This window comes from Acipenser ruthenus, chromosome 42, assembly GCF_902713425.1.
Source record: "Acipenser ruthenus chromosome 42, fAciRut3.2 maternal haplotype, whole genome shotgun sequence".
Lineage (NCBI taxonomy): Eukaryota > Metazoa > Chordata > Actinopteri > Acipenseriformes > Acipenseridae > Acipenser > Acipenser ruthenus.
Genome location: NC_081230.1, coordinates 3,819,483 through 3,835,310, shown reverse-complemented (window position 1 = coordinate 3,835,310; position 15,828 = coordinate 3,819,483). Strand labels below are relative to the sequence as shown.

The 15,828-nt window shown below is 42.1% G+C and overlaps 1 non-coding gene across 1 annotated transcript; it reads right to left on the bottom strand.

Annotated features, from left to right (window-relative positions):
* Positions 1 to 15,496: 15,496 nt before the first annotated feature.
* Positions 15,497 to 15,569, bottom strand: trnar-ucg (transfer RNA arginine (anticodon UCG)). The gene has a single exon. It is a non-coding gene; the product is annotated as a tRNA-Arg (tRNA).
* Between the last annotated feature and the right edge of the window lie 259 nt (positions 15,570 to 15,828).

Below are 15,828 nucleotides of genomic sequence, written 5' to 3'. Positions count from 1 at the left end.
TTTTTTTTTTTTTTTAAACAAAACAAAAAAAACTGCACTTCCGCTCTGAGTCTCCAGGGGGCGCTATCCCACTTCTGACACCAACCTGTGGCAGGATAGCAGCAGAGGGAAGACTCAGAGACAGAAAGTGCAGTGAAACCAAAATATTTTAATTAACAAAACACAAATAAAAAGGCACGGTGGCCAACCAAACAGACAAACACAAAAACAGGCTTTAAACATAAACTATAAAGAAAGAATCACTCACTCTCTCACACACGTCTTTTCACTGTTCCGAACACTCACCTCCTAACAAACACTCTCCTCCTAACAAACACTCTCCTTTTATACAGGTGCCTGGGCTAATTGGGCAATTCGCACCTCATTAGCCCAGGCACATTCCACACATTCCTCACACATAAATTCACTGAACCACACCCCAAACTCACTCACATCCACTCTAAACAATACAAAAAACACAGAACCACCACAAAATAGGCTGCACCCCATCACACATACACATACAGTGCCTTGCGAAAGTATTCGGCCCCCTTGAACTTTGCGACCTTTTGCCACATTTCAGGCTTCAAACATAAAGATATGAAACTGTAATTTTTTGTGAAGAATCAACAACAAGTGGGACACAATCATGAAGTGGAACAAAATTTATTGGATATTTCAAACTTTTTTAACAAATAAAAAACTGAAAAATTGGGCGTGCAAAATTATTCAGCCCCCTTAAGTTAATACTTTGTAGCGCCACCTTTTGCTGCGATTACAGCTGTAAGTCGCTTGGGGTATGTCTCTATCAGTTTTGCACATCGAGAGACTGAAATTTTTGCCCATTCCTCCTTGCAAAACAGCTCGAGCTCAGTGAGGTTGGATGGAGAGCATTTGTGAACAGCAGTTTTCAGTTCTTTCCACAGATTCTCGATTGGATTCAGGTCTGGACTTTGACTTGGCCATTCTAACACCTGGATATGTTTATTTGTGAACCATTCCATTGTAGATTTTGCTTTATGTTTTGGATCATTGTCTTGTTGGAAGACAAATCTCCGTCCCAGTCTCAGGTCTTTTGCAGACTCCATCAGGTTTTCTTCCAGAATGGTCCTGTATTTGGCTCCATCCATCTTCCCATCAATTTTAACCATCTTCCCTGTCCCTGCTGAAGAAAAGCAGGCCCAAACCATGATGCTGCCACCACCATGTTTGACAGTGGGGATGGTGTGTTCAGGGTGATGAGCTGTGTTGCTTTTACGCCAAACATAACGTTTTGCATTGTTGCCAAAAAGTTCGATTTTGGTTTCATCTGACCAGAGCACCTTCTTCCACATGTTTGGTGTGTCTCCCAGGTGGCTTGTGGCAAACTGTAAACGACACTTTTTATGGATATCTTTAAGAAATGGCTTTCTTCTTGCCACTCTTCCATAAAGGCCAGATTTGTGCAGTATACGACTGATTGTTGTCCTATGGACAGAGTCTCCCACCTCAGCTGTAGATCTCTGCAGTTCATCCAGAGTGATCATGGGCCTCTTGGCTGCATCTCTGATCAGTCTTCTCCTTGTATGAGCTGAAAGTTTAGAGGGACGGCCAGGTCTTGGTAGATTTGCAGTGGTCTGATACTCCTTCCATTTCAATATTATCGCTTGCACAGTGCTCCTTGGGATGTTTAAAGCTTGGGAAATCTTTTTGTATCCAAATCCGGCTTTAAACTTCTCCACAACAGTATCTCGGACCTGCCTGGTGTGTTCCTTGTTCTTCATGATGCTCTCTGCGCTTTAAACGGACCTCTGAGACTATCACAGTGCAGGTGCATTTATACGGAGACTTGATTACACACAGGTGGATTCTATTTATCATCATTAGTCATTTAGGTCAACATTGGATCATTCAGAGATCCTCACTGAACTTCTGGAGAGAGTTTGCTGCACTGAAAGTAAAGGTGCTGAATAATTTTGCACGCCCAATTTTTTAGTTTTTTATTTGTTAAAAAAGTTTGAAATATCCAATAAATTTCGTTCCACTTCATGATTGTGTCCCACTTGTTGTTGATTCTTCACAAAAAATTACAGTTTCATATCTTTATGTTTGAAGCCTGAAATGTGGCAAAAGGTCGCAAAGTTCAAGGGGGCCGAATACTTTCGCAAGGCACTGTAACTAACTATTTATCGGCTAATCTGAAAAATCAATGAAAAACAATTATTTCAAAGAATTAGATAAAACAATGGTGGAGTGATTCAAAAACAAATAAACAGTACTGTACACTGGTGGCTTGAAGTCCGGTATATTTAGTATTCCAAGTTATCGGTTTTCTTTTTCCAGCTCTTTACCTCCCTTTAAACATTAATTAACAGTTATTAAGTCAATAAATGGTATATTTGATAAGTGAAATGTTATTTAAATTAGCAGAAGAAAACGAACGCAATGAAATTCAGCAATGATTAGACTGAGCCCGAATGAAATGCAGGTCCGGAATCAGGCAAGATCAATGCATGTCCTTTTTAACTCAATCAAAACATAGAAAGGTAAATTGAACCAATGTCCTTTGGTAATTAAATATTGATTAAGAAAGTAAATCAGCTCAAATTATGTTTATAGGGACATCACAGGGTTATCAAAAATAAAAAAAAGCAAAACGCGGAACACTAAGTATACTAGATGTGTTTTTCTATGTGTTTCTGTTTAATCCAGATCATCCTCCCCCATATTACTCTGAATAATGGAGAGTTGACTAGAATTGCTGCTTAACAATCCAAAGCAGAGACTACTAACCTGCACAGGGGCGCTGAGAGTTTGCACAGATCCTGTACTGGACACTGTCTCTGGATCCAAGTTCAAATCTGGAAGGGGATTCAAAAGAGATTTTGTGATGACAGGAACAATACATTTGTTGTGTGTTTTAATAAAGGCCAACACATGCGACACATCAGTAATTTCAATCACAGATTCTAATCTAGAAACCCACTATTCCACTCAAAACAACACAAACAATTGTATTTTTGTTATCCATATTAACCCTTCAGCTATGGCTGTACTGTAATTGCATGTGATCTAATGCATCACTATATAGGCAGGACGGAGGAAACTAGAAAGAACACTATAGACACCATTTCTAGTATATCTGAAGAGGATGAATATATAAGGATAGGCTTAAAAAAGCTGAAAAAAACTTCATATTTCATAAAATTAAAAAGTCTCTTTTCATAACACCAATTTGTTTTCCATGTGGCAGGGCTTTTATCAAGTGAGATGCTGGCTTGGTTTAAAATGTCATGACTTATCTTCTACTGTCATGACTTATTTAAGGTGGTATGGCTGACTTACAATTTTAGATAGTTTTGGTTTATATTTAATTTAACAATTCCTGCTTTGAAACTTCATGTTGTATTTGATTGTTTTTGTATAATTTGTTATATTGTTATTCAAACATAAACTAAACAGAAAACACAACTATCTAAAATAGTAATCCAGCTGTACCACCTTAAATAAGTCATGACAGTAGACAAATGTCCTGAAAGTTTCCCCGCATGTAAATCAAGTCATTGTTTCATGGGGCTTCATCACCAGGCTGGATTCAGAACTTCCACCCTGAGACTGCTGATAGTTCACACATTACCCTTGCTTGTAGAACAGCAGGCTTGATAGAGAAATAGAATAATAATGATAACATGATGATGTGAGCAGCAGGCACCTGGCTCCAGCTGGTATCCTTCGTTGTGGAAACTGCCCTCCAGCTGCACACAGGGAAGAGTCTGCAGAGCGGGGAAAAAAAATATCACAATGGATTCCAGCATCGCTGTTCATTAATGGAGTGGAAACATTCAAGTGAACCATTCGAGGCTTGTGGTTTATTGGGAAATCTGTCCTGAGTGAAATAAAAGCTGTATAGCATAACCTATTGTTCAGGATCCTCTTTATACAAATCTTTACATACAACATGTAAATATGGTACTTAAAATATTAACATAACACTACTTGTTAATTACTACCTGTCAAAATGTAACTTCTAAAAACAAAATCCATTTCATAAACAACAATCAATAATTTGACTATAAAGGTAACTAGCCTTGGGCTGCATTCTTATCCAATGTATGCTGATGTTTGAAAACGTGGCAGGAAATATTACCCCACTTCCCTGCTCACTGAGTGAACACTGAGTGCTCTCTCTCACCTCCCTCCTATCGACTCCTTTTCACAACTCTCCGTAGACTCTGCTACCTCCACCCTCTTCTCCTCACTCATCTCCTCCCTCGACTCCCTCTGTCCCCTCACCTCCCGACCTGCTCGCCCCTCCCCTCCCCATCCCTGGCTCTCCTCTGCGCTCCGCTCGGCAAGAATCACACTGCGATCTGCTGAAAAGAAATGGGAGAGAACCAAACTCCCTGCTGCCCTAGACCTTTCCGCCATCTCCTCTCCTCCTTCTCCTCTACTCTCTCCTCTGCTAAATGTGCTTATTTCCAATCTCTAATCAAAGCCTCCACTAACAACCCACGTAAACTATTCTCTACCTTCTCCTCCCTCCTAAACCCTATTTCCCTCCTCCTCCCTCCTCTATCTCCCCTGACCACTTTGCCTCCTTCTTCTCTTCTAAAATCTCAGATATCCGCAAACTCTTTAACACCTCTCCCTCCCCCACACCCCCTCCTGCTCCAACCCCTACACCCACTACATCCACTACTAACTCGCCCTCCTTCTCCACCTTCTTGCCCCTCTCAGACTCTGACCTCTCCTCCCTGCTCCAGGGTCACAAACCCACCACGTGTGCCTTGGACCCCCTCCCCACTCACCTCTTTCAAGCTGCTGCTCCTGCTCTACTCCCCGTAATCTCCTCCCTCCTCAACACCTCTCTACTTTCTGGTATCTTTCCCTCTGACTTCAAAAAAGCCTCTATCACTCCCCTCCTCAAAAAACCTACCCTCAACCCCACCTCCCTCCAGAGCTACCATCCTGTCTCCCTCCTACCCTTCCTCTCCAAAACCCTCGCGCGGACTGTACACCGCCAGCTCTCTGCTTTCCTGTCCAACCACTCTCTGCTTGACCCTCTCCAATCTGGCTTCCGCTCTGCTCACTCAACTGAAACCGCCCTCCTGTCTGTCACCAACTCACTTAAGTGTGCCCGAGCTGCATCTCTCTCCTCTGTCCTAATTCTCCTTGACCTCTCTGCTGCCTTTGACACTGTTGATCACTCTATTCTACTGTCATCTCTTGCTGACCTGGGGATCTCTGGCACTGCTCTGGCCTGGTTCTCCTCCTACCTCTCCAACCGCACTTACCAGGTAACCTGGCGTGGAGCAACCTCCACACCTCACCCTCCCTTAACTGGAGTCCCCCAAGGGTCAGTCTTGGGTCCTTTCCTGTTCTCTCTCTACACCCGCTCCCTGGGCCCCCTCATCGCATCCTATGGTTTCTCATACCATTTCTATGCTGATGATGCTCAGATTTTCCTCTCCTTCCCCACCTCTGACTCCACCATCTCCTCCCGTATCTCTACCTGTCTGTCTGCTATTTCCTCAAGGATGCGCTCGCATCACCTCAAACTCAACCTCTCTAAATCTGACCTCCTTTTCTTTCCCTCCTCCTCCCCCTCCTCTGATCTCTCTATCTCTGTTCCTCTGGAATCTACCACACTCTCTCCCTCTTCCTCCGCTAAGAACCTTGGAGTCACCCTGGACCCCTGCCTCTCTTATTCCCAGCACATCTCCACTCTGGCACGCACTTGCCAATTCTTCCTCAGCAACATACGAAGAATCCGACCCTTCCTCACCAATTATGCTACCCAGCTCCTGGTCCAGGCCCTGGTACTCTCCCGCCTAGACTACTGCAACTCCCTCCTGGCTGGCCTCCCTGCATCCGCCACCCATCCGCTCCAGCTCATCCAGAACTCTGCTGCCCACCTGGTGTTCTCTCTGCCTCGCTTCGCCCACGCTACTCCACTACTCCGCTCGCTCCACTGGCTCCCGATCACCGCTCGCATCCAGTTCAAGACTCTTGTACTAGCCTAAAGATGCCTTGACCAGACTGCACCCAGCTACCTCCAGACCCTCATCTCTCCCTACACCCCCACCCGACCTCTACGCTCCGCCTGCACTAGAAGACTGGCTCTACCTCCGCTACGCTCCCCTGCCTCCAGAGCCTGCTCCTTCTCCACCCTCGCTCCGCAGTGGTGGAATGACCTTCCTACAGATGTCAGGACTGCCCAGTCCCTGACCACATTTCGGCGCCTCCTTAAGACTCACCTCTTCAAACAGCACCTGTAGAACTCATCTGTTGTATCCTGGGACACTATCACCCTTCATTTAAATGTGCTTTATTTTGCTCTTATCTGCCCCCTATTTTACTGCATTTAATCCTGTACTTCAGAATACTGTAATCTGCCAAGTGTTTAACCTGTAGTATTTTGTACTTAATCATATCCTGATGTAACTATCACTATTTAATCATATCCTGATGTAACTATCACTATTATCTGCTGTATTATTGAATTGTGGTTTGTCATACTTGAACAAAAATTATTGTATTTCTTGCTCTTATTGTATTACTTGTATTGTAACATATGAAATGTATTTGCTTGCGATTGTAAGTCGCCCTGGATAAGGGCGTCTGCTAAGAAATAAATAATAATAATAATAATAATAATAATAACACTCCATGCCAGCCAAAGAAAGAAAGGAATGAATTATTTCATAGGAGTTAGCCTTATATGTACTGTATATATGTACTGTATATATATATATATATATATATATATATATATATATATATATATATATATATATATATATATTAGTTTAGATAATGTGACAGTAGGTGTGTAAGTCTCTAGATGAAAAGAGCTCTGGCCCTTGGGATAGAGCATACCAAAGGTACTCTCTGCCAGTAGTACTGATTGTGTAGACTCCTATTGTATTAAGTGCCATTCTACACTTGTGTGGAATGTTAGCAAAAACTTTAACTAAGAGCAAGTACAAAATACAGGACATTATTCAATTTAGGGACAGTTCAAGTAAGGGCAGGTAATAATACAGTGGTAGTTACATCAGGGTTAGTTATGAGTGCAGTGAAAACAGGCACCAAGTAAGGTAGATATATTTCACAGTAAAGACAAATTGAAGAGCAGGATTAAAAACAGACATAACAAGGAGCAATAGTGGGGAGCAGCAAGGTCAGGAGCAGATACGATAAAGCCAGTTAAAGCGCATTTAAGGCAGGGTGTCACATTGTCCAGAAGGTTAGAGTTGAGGTTTTACAAGTGCTGTCTGAATAGGAGTGTCTTGATGATTAGTTTCCTGGCATCAGGGATCCCTTACTGTATCCATGCATTGCCAATCTGAGTAGAGTGCTGTGTGCTCTGTGAACACACCCCGTCACTGTGAATCTACTCTTCCACTCACCGCTAGAATCTCACCCGGGACATCCTGACTGCAACACATACTATCATTGTTTATTCATTTCTAAGCAGACGCCCTTATCCAGGGTGACTTACATTTGTTACAATTATATCACATTATGTTTTACATACAATTCAATTTACTGGAGCGATCTAGGTAAAGTGCCTTGCTCAAGGGTACAGAAGCAGTGTCTACCAACTGGGATTGAAGAGTCCAGAGCCCTAACCACTACTCCACACTGCTGCCCAGCAAATAACAAAAATAAATTAATCCACAGAGTTCCATTCCATTCCCTTAATCCCTTACACATGCAGTCTCATTCCTGGGGATGCCTGCTGCCATGCACAAAGGGATTAGATATTTGCCAAGGTTTCTTCTATAAAAGTTGTTTAATAAACTATATAGCAGGGGTCTCCAACCCTGGTCTTGGAGAGCCCCGATCCAGCAGGTTTTATAGATAACCAATAAATCATCAATTTATAAACACCTGGAACTATTTTGTTGTGATCAATTAAGCAGGTGATTTGTGAAATGAACAATTAGAGGGTCATGTTGAGCCGCAGCCTAACCCAGCAGACACAGGGTGCAAGGCAGGACTACACCCTGGATGGGACGCCAGTCCATCACAGGGCACCACACACACAGTCACACAGAGGTGCGATTTAGAGTGAACAGCATGTATTTGAACAGCATGTATTTGGATAGGGGCTCTCCAGGACCAGGATTGGAGACCACTGCTTTATAGCATAGGAGTGTCTTTGCATGAGCTTTGGGTGGGTAACTCCAGAGGGGCCGTCACATTGGCCCTGACATCGCCCTGCAGTGACCCCTGCTGGCCAGGAACTCAAGAGCAGAGGTCAGTGAGGCGGCTCCCCGACATCCACTCTCAAGTTCCTTAGTGAATAAGGGAGCTGGCTTGGCTGGTGGAATCGGAGGACACCCACAGAAACACAACTGGGAAGAAAATTGAGGGATAAAAAAAACTAAAAATAATCAGGCACTCAATATTTAAAAAATAGCACCAGCAATTCAATAGTGTAATTTATAGTTGTAGTTGTGTGAAACCAATTAGACACTCACCTTTCATGCAACTCAAATTCTACCTGCAGCTCTTCATTGAACTGCAAAACAGACAGGACATCTACATTAGAGGGGCACTGGCTATTCTGTAAACATAAAGGAAGACAGGCTTATTGTATGAATGTACATTCAAGCACACTGGTATACTGATATACTGCTAATCATTGGTCTTTCTTATTAATACAATGAATGCACCTGTTTTTGGGAGCACAGCAGTTGCTGTATCCGGAGATAGCCTTTTATTGAAGACGTGATCGTTGTTTTGTTTTTGTAATGTAAACTACTCAGCCTGGCCAGGCCGTACCTCTTCTTTAAGAGTAAAGGTGCACTTCTCAGATTGTCCTGGAGTCAACCCTCCCACGTCACACAGAACAGAGGCGTGGCAGTCATCTTTGAGGGCGTCTTCGTCACACAGGCTGAGCTCCAGCACATTCTAATGGGAGGAGAGGATGAGGATGCTTTGTTTCCTTCAGTACAAACACAGTGAAGTGTAATAAAGCACAGTGGAAGCATACTGGAAAGCATAGGTAAGCACCGGAATGAATAGCAAGGCACAGTGAGGTATATCATTGAACATGGAAAAACACAGCAAACTATAGTACATGCAGAACATAACCAAGGGAAAAGTACACATGCATATTGGTGCTACATAGAATTAAAATAAAATAGTGCAAGTATGTCATAATATAATGACAGTTATCTCATAACAACAAAAGTAAAAACTACTTGAAAGATACTTGCAGTATCTCAAAATAACAACATAATTATCTCATGAAAACGGAAGCCTTTACTTCCGTTTTTGTGAGATAACTGTGTCATTATTTCAAGAAATACATATTAAAGTCTATATTACAATTGTTTTGAAGACCTTGTCTCAGTGCTGCAACTCAAGCACATGTGTCCTCTGAAGCGAGTTCTGTCACCTGACCTCCTTTTCTCAAATGGCAAGCCAACAGTGAAGTCAACCAGAGCTATTGCGTCGGAGGAAACGCAGTTCTGCAGACAACTCAGCTAACTCGCAGGCGCCCGGCCACCACAGGAGTCGCTAGTGCGCTTTGAGGCAAGGATGAATAAAATGCGGTTTCCTTTTGCATTGATCTAGTTTATAGACAGTTTTTCAGAAACAGAAAGTTTTAACAGTTTGTTTATTGTGTGAACTGTGCTGTGCTCCTCTTGTGCTCGGTATATTAATTCTGCGACTATTACATGTTTGATGGACTCTCTACATCTTTGAAACCACTGTAACATATTTACTAGTCCCTTGTCATGCGTCACAATACAGAGTTGAGATTTTAAAACATATCTTTCCTATCTTCAGCCATTTCTAGAGCTCCAACCTTTAATGAGTTAAGGAGTAAGGATAGTCGACCCACAAACTATATGTGTTCCTGGTAAATTAAAGCATTCAAATACATTTATTTACACATTCTCAGAAACATTTTTAAATAAACTGTATAACTAACACAGAGATGCATGATTAAATAATTGTAAACCGCTACACGTACACCTCTCTGTTAATCAACCTGCCAATACGTGTACTTAGTGGTAACAGAATGACTAACTGAGATGGGATGATTGTTAATGATTGCACAATCAGTTGTTGAATGAGTAGGCTATATCAGCATCTTGTGGCTGGAGGACTGAAATACAGTTTAAAAAACCAAATCGCGAAAAACGCATGGCTCTAGTAATAACGACACTCCCCCAATTATGCACCAATATGCTTCTGTAGAAAAGGTGAAACTGCAAAAATACCAGAATTAACTTTTATAAGGGGTGATGCAGAAAGAGACTTCTTTGAAAACTACAGACAGGCAAACTAAAAGGCAAACTAAACTTTGCAAATGCACAGAGCACTGCACGACTATTGAGACGGGATCGGCAAATTTTGCCCAACATGTGCTGCAAGTCGAAATTGCAGGATAAGCAGCTGAAAGGTTAAAAACAAACTAAGCACTAAAACAACATCCTGCTGCAACATGGACCGAAGCAGCAGACACCCCAGACCATGTCTTCCGATAGCGCCTCTGCAGCGGAGTCCGCGCCTCACCTTGACTCCGCTGCAGAGGCGCTATCGGAAGACATGGTCCCAGACAGGGTCCCTGCTGTTAGGCACAGTGTGAGTGCGCTGGGGCTGGCGGGAGGCTGTGGGGAGGTAAGCCTGCACATAGCAATCCGACTTCAACACTGTGGAGCAACAAACAGCATGCAAGACAGCTTTAAATCATCTGTAGACTGTTGTGTGCATGATCACTGTGTATCAAAGAACCAGGCTTCTGTGTACATGGACACAATTCAAAGCTGAGCGTGATGTACACAGCCAAGAAATAATGAAATTTTAAGTAATAAGAATTTGTTACTTGTGATGAACACTTTTTCCATCAGAACCATTTGATGAAACCTATGAAGGCAGGAATTAAATGTTAGCCTGCGTGGTTCAGGGGGTGTGGGGCTGGGGGCTTCTAATTTTCTGATATCCTGTTAATTAGTATATATTTTCTATTTAAGCCCTGATCACTTGCACCTTTGCTGTCTAGTGTTTTTCTTTTTCTAGTAAACGCTCAGACCCCGTCATTTCGTGCTCCACCGCTAATCTCTACACTTCATTGCCTCGCTCACTGCAGGTCATTTCTCTCACAGCGCTGCCAAGATATTATCAATCATTTTCCTACCTGCTCACGAGATCTTTCTATTCACTCAGCTTCTCTTTTAGGCTTCTAGAGCTTCACTAAAACTTTGCTTTTGTGAGCAGGACAGTGATATTTTGAAATGTACCTATTTTCCAGAACATTCCAGAAATATTCAGTGCTGAGTAAACTTGGAGTAACTTCTAGAACTTTCTAGAACTTTCCAGTAATATAAATATTAGTATAAATACAGGGGCCTTAAGCCCACCAGTTCAGTTTAGTTCCAGCTGCCTAAGTGGATACATATCTGGATACTGAGAGAGGGCAGCAGTGTGGAGTAGTGGTTAGGGCTCTGGACTCTTGACCGGAGGGTTGTGGGTTCAAACCCCAGTGGAGGACACTGCTGTTGTACCCTTGAGCAAGGTACTTTACCTAGATTGCTCCAGTAAAAACCCAACTGTATAAATGGGTAATTGTATGTAAAAATATGTGATATCTGTATAATGTGAAATAATGTATAATGTGATATGTTGTAACAATTGTAAGTCGCCCTGGATAAGGGCGTCTGCTAAGAAATAAATAAATACTACCCCAACCAAAAATACCTCAATGACTTGATTAGAGATCTTGGTCTCACCGTCCAATGCCGAGCTTTTGACATCTAGGATCAAGCAGCGGAACTTGTTGGATGAAAGTGTGCAAGTCGCAGATCAGAGGAAGCGTCACCAACCTTTTTCCAGCTTCTTCACCCGTCAAGATGGGCTCTGCTTCTGCCACAATGTGACCAGTCTGTTCGAGGCCTGTATCGGAATCGCCTGTAACCAGAATGAGTGACGCCTCTTCATAGACAGCTCATCCAGGAGCCTCAAAGCCGTGCTGCTCCATAATGGTAACAAGTATCCGTCTCTTCCCCTGGCACACTCAGTGCACCTCAAAGAGGATTACAACAGCATCAAGACCTTGCTGGACGCCTTGAAGTATGATGAGTACGGCTGGGAGGTCATAGGAGACTTCAAAATGGTGGCATTCCTGATGGGTCTCAAAGGCGGTTTTACCAAGTTTCCCTGCTACCTTTGCCTTTGGGACAGCAGGGACACCAAGGCGCACTACCACAGTGCGGGACTGGCCACAGTGGACCGAGTTCTCTGTGGGGAGGAACAACGTCAAGTGGGAGCCATTGGTGGACTCCCGGAAAGTGCTGATGCCACCACTGCACATCAAATTGGGCCTTATGAAACCATTTGTCAGAGCTCTAGATAAGAAGTCGGCAGCCTTCAAGTACCTTCAAGACTTCTTCCCTAAGATGTCTGAGGCAAAGGTCAAAGCCGGTGTCTTCGTCGGACAACAGATAAAGAAGATCCTGGAGTGCAATGAATTCCCCAAGAAGCTCACTAGTAAGGAGAAAGTGGCTTGGAACAGCTTTGTCGCAGTGGTTCGGGGCATCCTGGGCAATCACAAGACCGAAAACTATGCAGAGCTGGTTGAGACTCTGGTGAAGAACTACGGCACAATGGGCTGTGGGATGTCCCTCAAAGTCCATATCCTTGATGCTCATCTTGATAAATTCAAGGAGAACATGGGAGCGTACTCGGAGGAGCAAGGCGAGCGCTTCCACCAGGAATAACTGGACTTTGAACTCCGCTACCAAGGACAGTATAACGAGAACATGATGGGAGACTACATTTGGGGGCTGATTTGTGAAAGTGATTTACAGTATAATCGTAAATCTCGAAAAACTACTCACTTCTAAATCTTTTGTAATCATTTTTGTATTACTTTAGTATAAATACATGTTAATTTGGATTCATATGTTGTTTTTTTCTGACTTTAGTGAACGAAAAGACACAAATTCGCCCGTTTTCTCATTGGAAATAGGTAAATTTCAAAATATCAATGTCCTGGTCACAAAAGCAAAGTTTGTGGGGAACAATAGCCATTTTCTATACTTTTGAGGCATAAGCAATTAGGAAATAACACTTACTACCCAGGAACCAACATTGTGTTACATAGTGATATGTATGAAGCCAAATTATATCATATGCTATAAAATAAGAATGTTTCTTCCATAATTTCCAACACTCAAAAGTACAAATTTGGAACTAGAAGCAATGTGATTGTTAACCACAACATATTGTCCCTGATCAGTACATGATCAGATTGCATATTTCCATTGTATCGTGCTATCCAGGACTTAATGCGTAAGCATTAGTGAAAAAATAAAACTATACTGCAGGTCAGCTTTGGTAAAAAGCCCCCTCACCACGTCAAGGTCCTGACCTATGGAGTGGGGTGTTAGGAGCAGGTTTAACAGAACTTTAAAATGCCTTCTTCTCACATAACCCACAAAAAAGAAGGACTTTAAAGAGGCTGCCTGTCTAAAAATGACATCACCAATTTATAGAGACGTGTGTTATCAGTAAATCATATGGACATTTCATACTCTTAACTTTTATAGGATGTCATCGTCTAAAATCAGTTAATAGGAATGGAAATCGAATTTGAAATTGAAGCATTAATGTCTGAAACGTACACGTAAAATGTGAAGTTGTTTATTACTTCAGAATTACATCTACTGTACTTTTATATCATAAAAAAGTATCAATACAGAATCAGGGTCTGCTGAAAAAAATAAATTCAAAATAAGTAGTTTGTGCACTCATGAAAAATAAACTCTGAAGACAATGAGCCTTATTAACAATACGTATGTAAATAGCTGTAAATGATGGTAATGTTGCTTGACAGGCATTGCCACATTGGAGTGTTAGTATAATATACTAAGCTAGAATGCTTAGTAAAAAATGTACAAAAACACACAGTAAATAAACCTGTTACACCTTTACTTACCATACTTACCCATGTGTGTAACTCTGCAAATGGAGCACATATACTCCTCCATACTTATGAGGTCATCTGGCTGTAGATCTTCACACTGGCCATGGAACCATTCACCACACCTCCCGCATTCCACCATCAGCTCCAGTGCAATCCTGTATGGTGTCCACATCACAGAAATGTACCTCTGGGGGCGGGGTTCTCTCACACCTCGGGAAAGGAGGAAGAGATCCATCTACAAAACAAGAAAAAAGATGATCACGCATTTGCTTTTGATCATAACATAACTTACCTGGATCTCCACCCATGCAGAGTGTGAGGCTGTTTGCGATGGTAAACAGTCCACAGTCACTCCATCCCTGCTGCTGCTGTACATGTGGCCACCCGATCCGAACTGTCTTTCCACTGTACTGCAGCAGTGATACGACCTGGGAACGGAAATCATGCTTATTATTAATTCCCAAAGCGTCAAACACATTTAAAATACCTTCCTCACAGCCTATGTTACTTACCATGACCCAGTGATTGCAAGACACATTGAGAATCTGTACAAATCCCCGAGTCGATGAGCTGAAGGAAGTCAGCTGTGTCAGGCTGGTGACAGCAAACAAACCTCCCAGCTGTGGATACTGTCTACGTAGCAGAGCCTGGCTGTGGTCCATCACCTCATCACCCCTCCACGTGTGTTGTCCAACACAATAAAACAAATAACTCCTAATTCTGGGGCTCCCCCCCCCCCCCTTGTCCACACACTCATGAGCCGAAGTGTCCTGCGTGAAATTCATTGAGAATGGCAGTCTTCTCATCTTCATCGGTCACAACCCTACGGAGACACTCTCCGTTCTTCTCAGGGACATACAGGTACTTACCTGACAGATAAAACAAAAGGAAAGATAATACTACAGTAAAGGTTTTTAAATGAATGTTTTTAAAAAGAATGGCCTAAAACCTTTTCAAAAGAATTAGAAAAGCATTCATTGTGATGCAGCCCTAAAGACCTGACACGACTGACATGTTGTGGAAAACTGTCTCTGCCTATTATAATGGCCAATTATTTATTATCTTTTCTAAGAGGTACCAACAAATGTGTCCAGGCCATTTTAGAATATCTTTGTAGAATAAGCAATAATTCATCTCTTTTCACAGCTTCTTTGCTTTATTCTATGACATACCAAAGGCATGCAAGTATACATGATAAAATAGCCTTTAATTTCATCACTTTTCAGGAGGAATGAAGCATTATTTCAGTGAGCTGTAAGGGTACCAACAAATTTGAGCACGTCTGTACATAAACTAATAAATACCCTTCAACGGAGTGCTCCATTATCGTATCTCAGTATCCCCGCTTCATATGGTGTTCAATATTGTCTAAAGAGATTTTTTTTTCTTTTCGCTAGTGTCATCTGTCATTTGGTAATTTTAAAACAATTGAATGAAACAAATAACACATGCCTCGACTACAGGCATGTTTTCAATGTATTTGGAAAGTAGTATAAGGTCGATAATTCTGTGGATTTTATAAGCAACGTTCTGTGTTTTCGTTGATCTGCGCTGTATGCTGTGGCTCGAGCCTGACTTTTTATAAAAAGTCGACCACGAAGGGACTCGAACCCTCAATCTTCTGATTCGAAGTCAGACGCCTTATCCATTAGGCCACGCGGTCTTTCATGCATGTCATCTGATACTTAACTCTACAATGAGTGTGTCCTGTTTCATCATTGGAATTTCAACAATACAAATGAATGTGTTCATTTGTTTTATGTTCTATTAATTTCTGTAGGATACTTTATGCCAAATAAAAATATCAATAAATAAATAAATACATACATACATAAATAGATACATCATTGAATAAATACAGACGTGCTCAAATTTGTTGGTACCCCTCCACAAAAAACAAAGAATAAACAATTTTCTCTAAA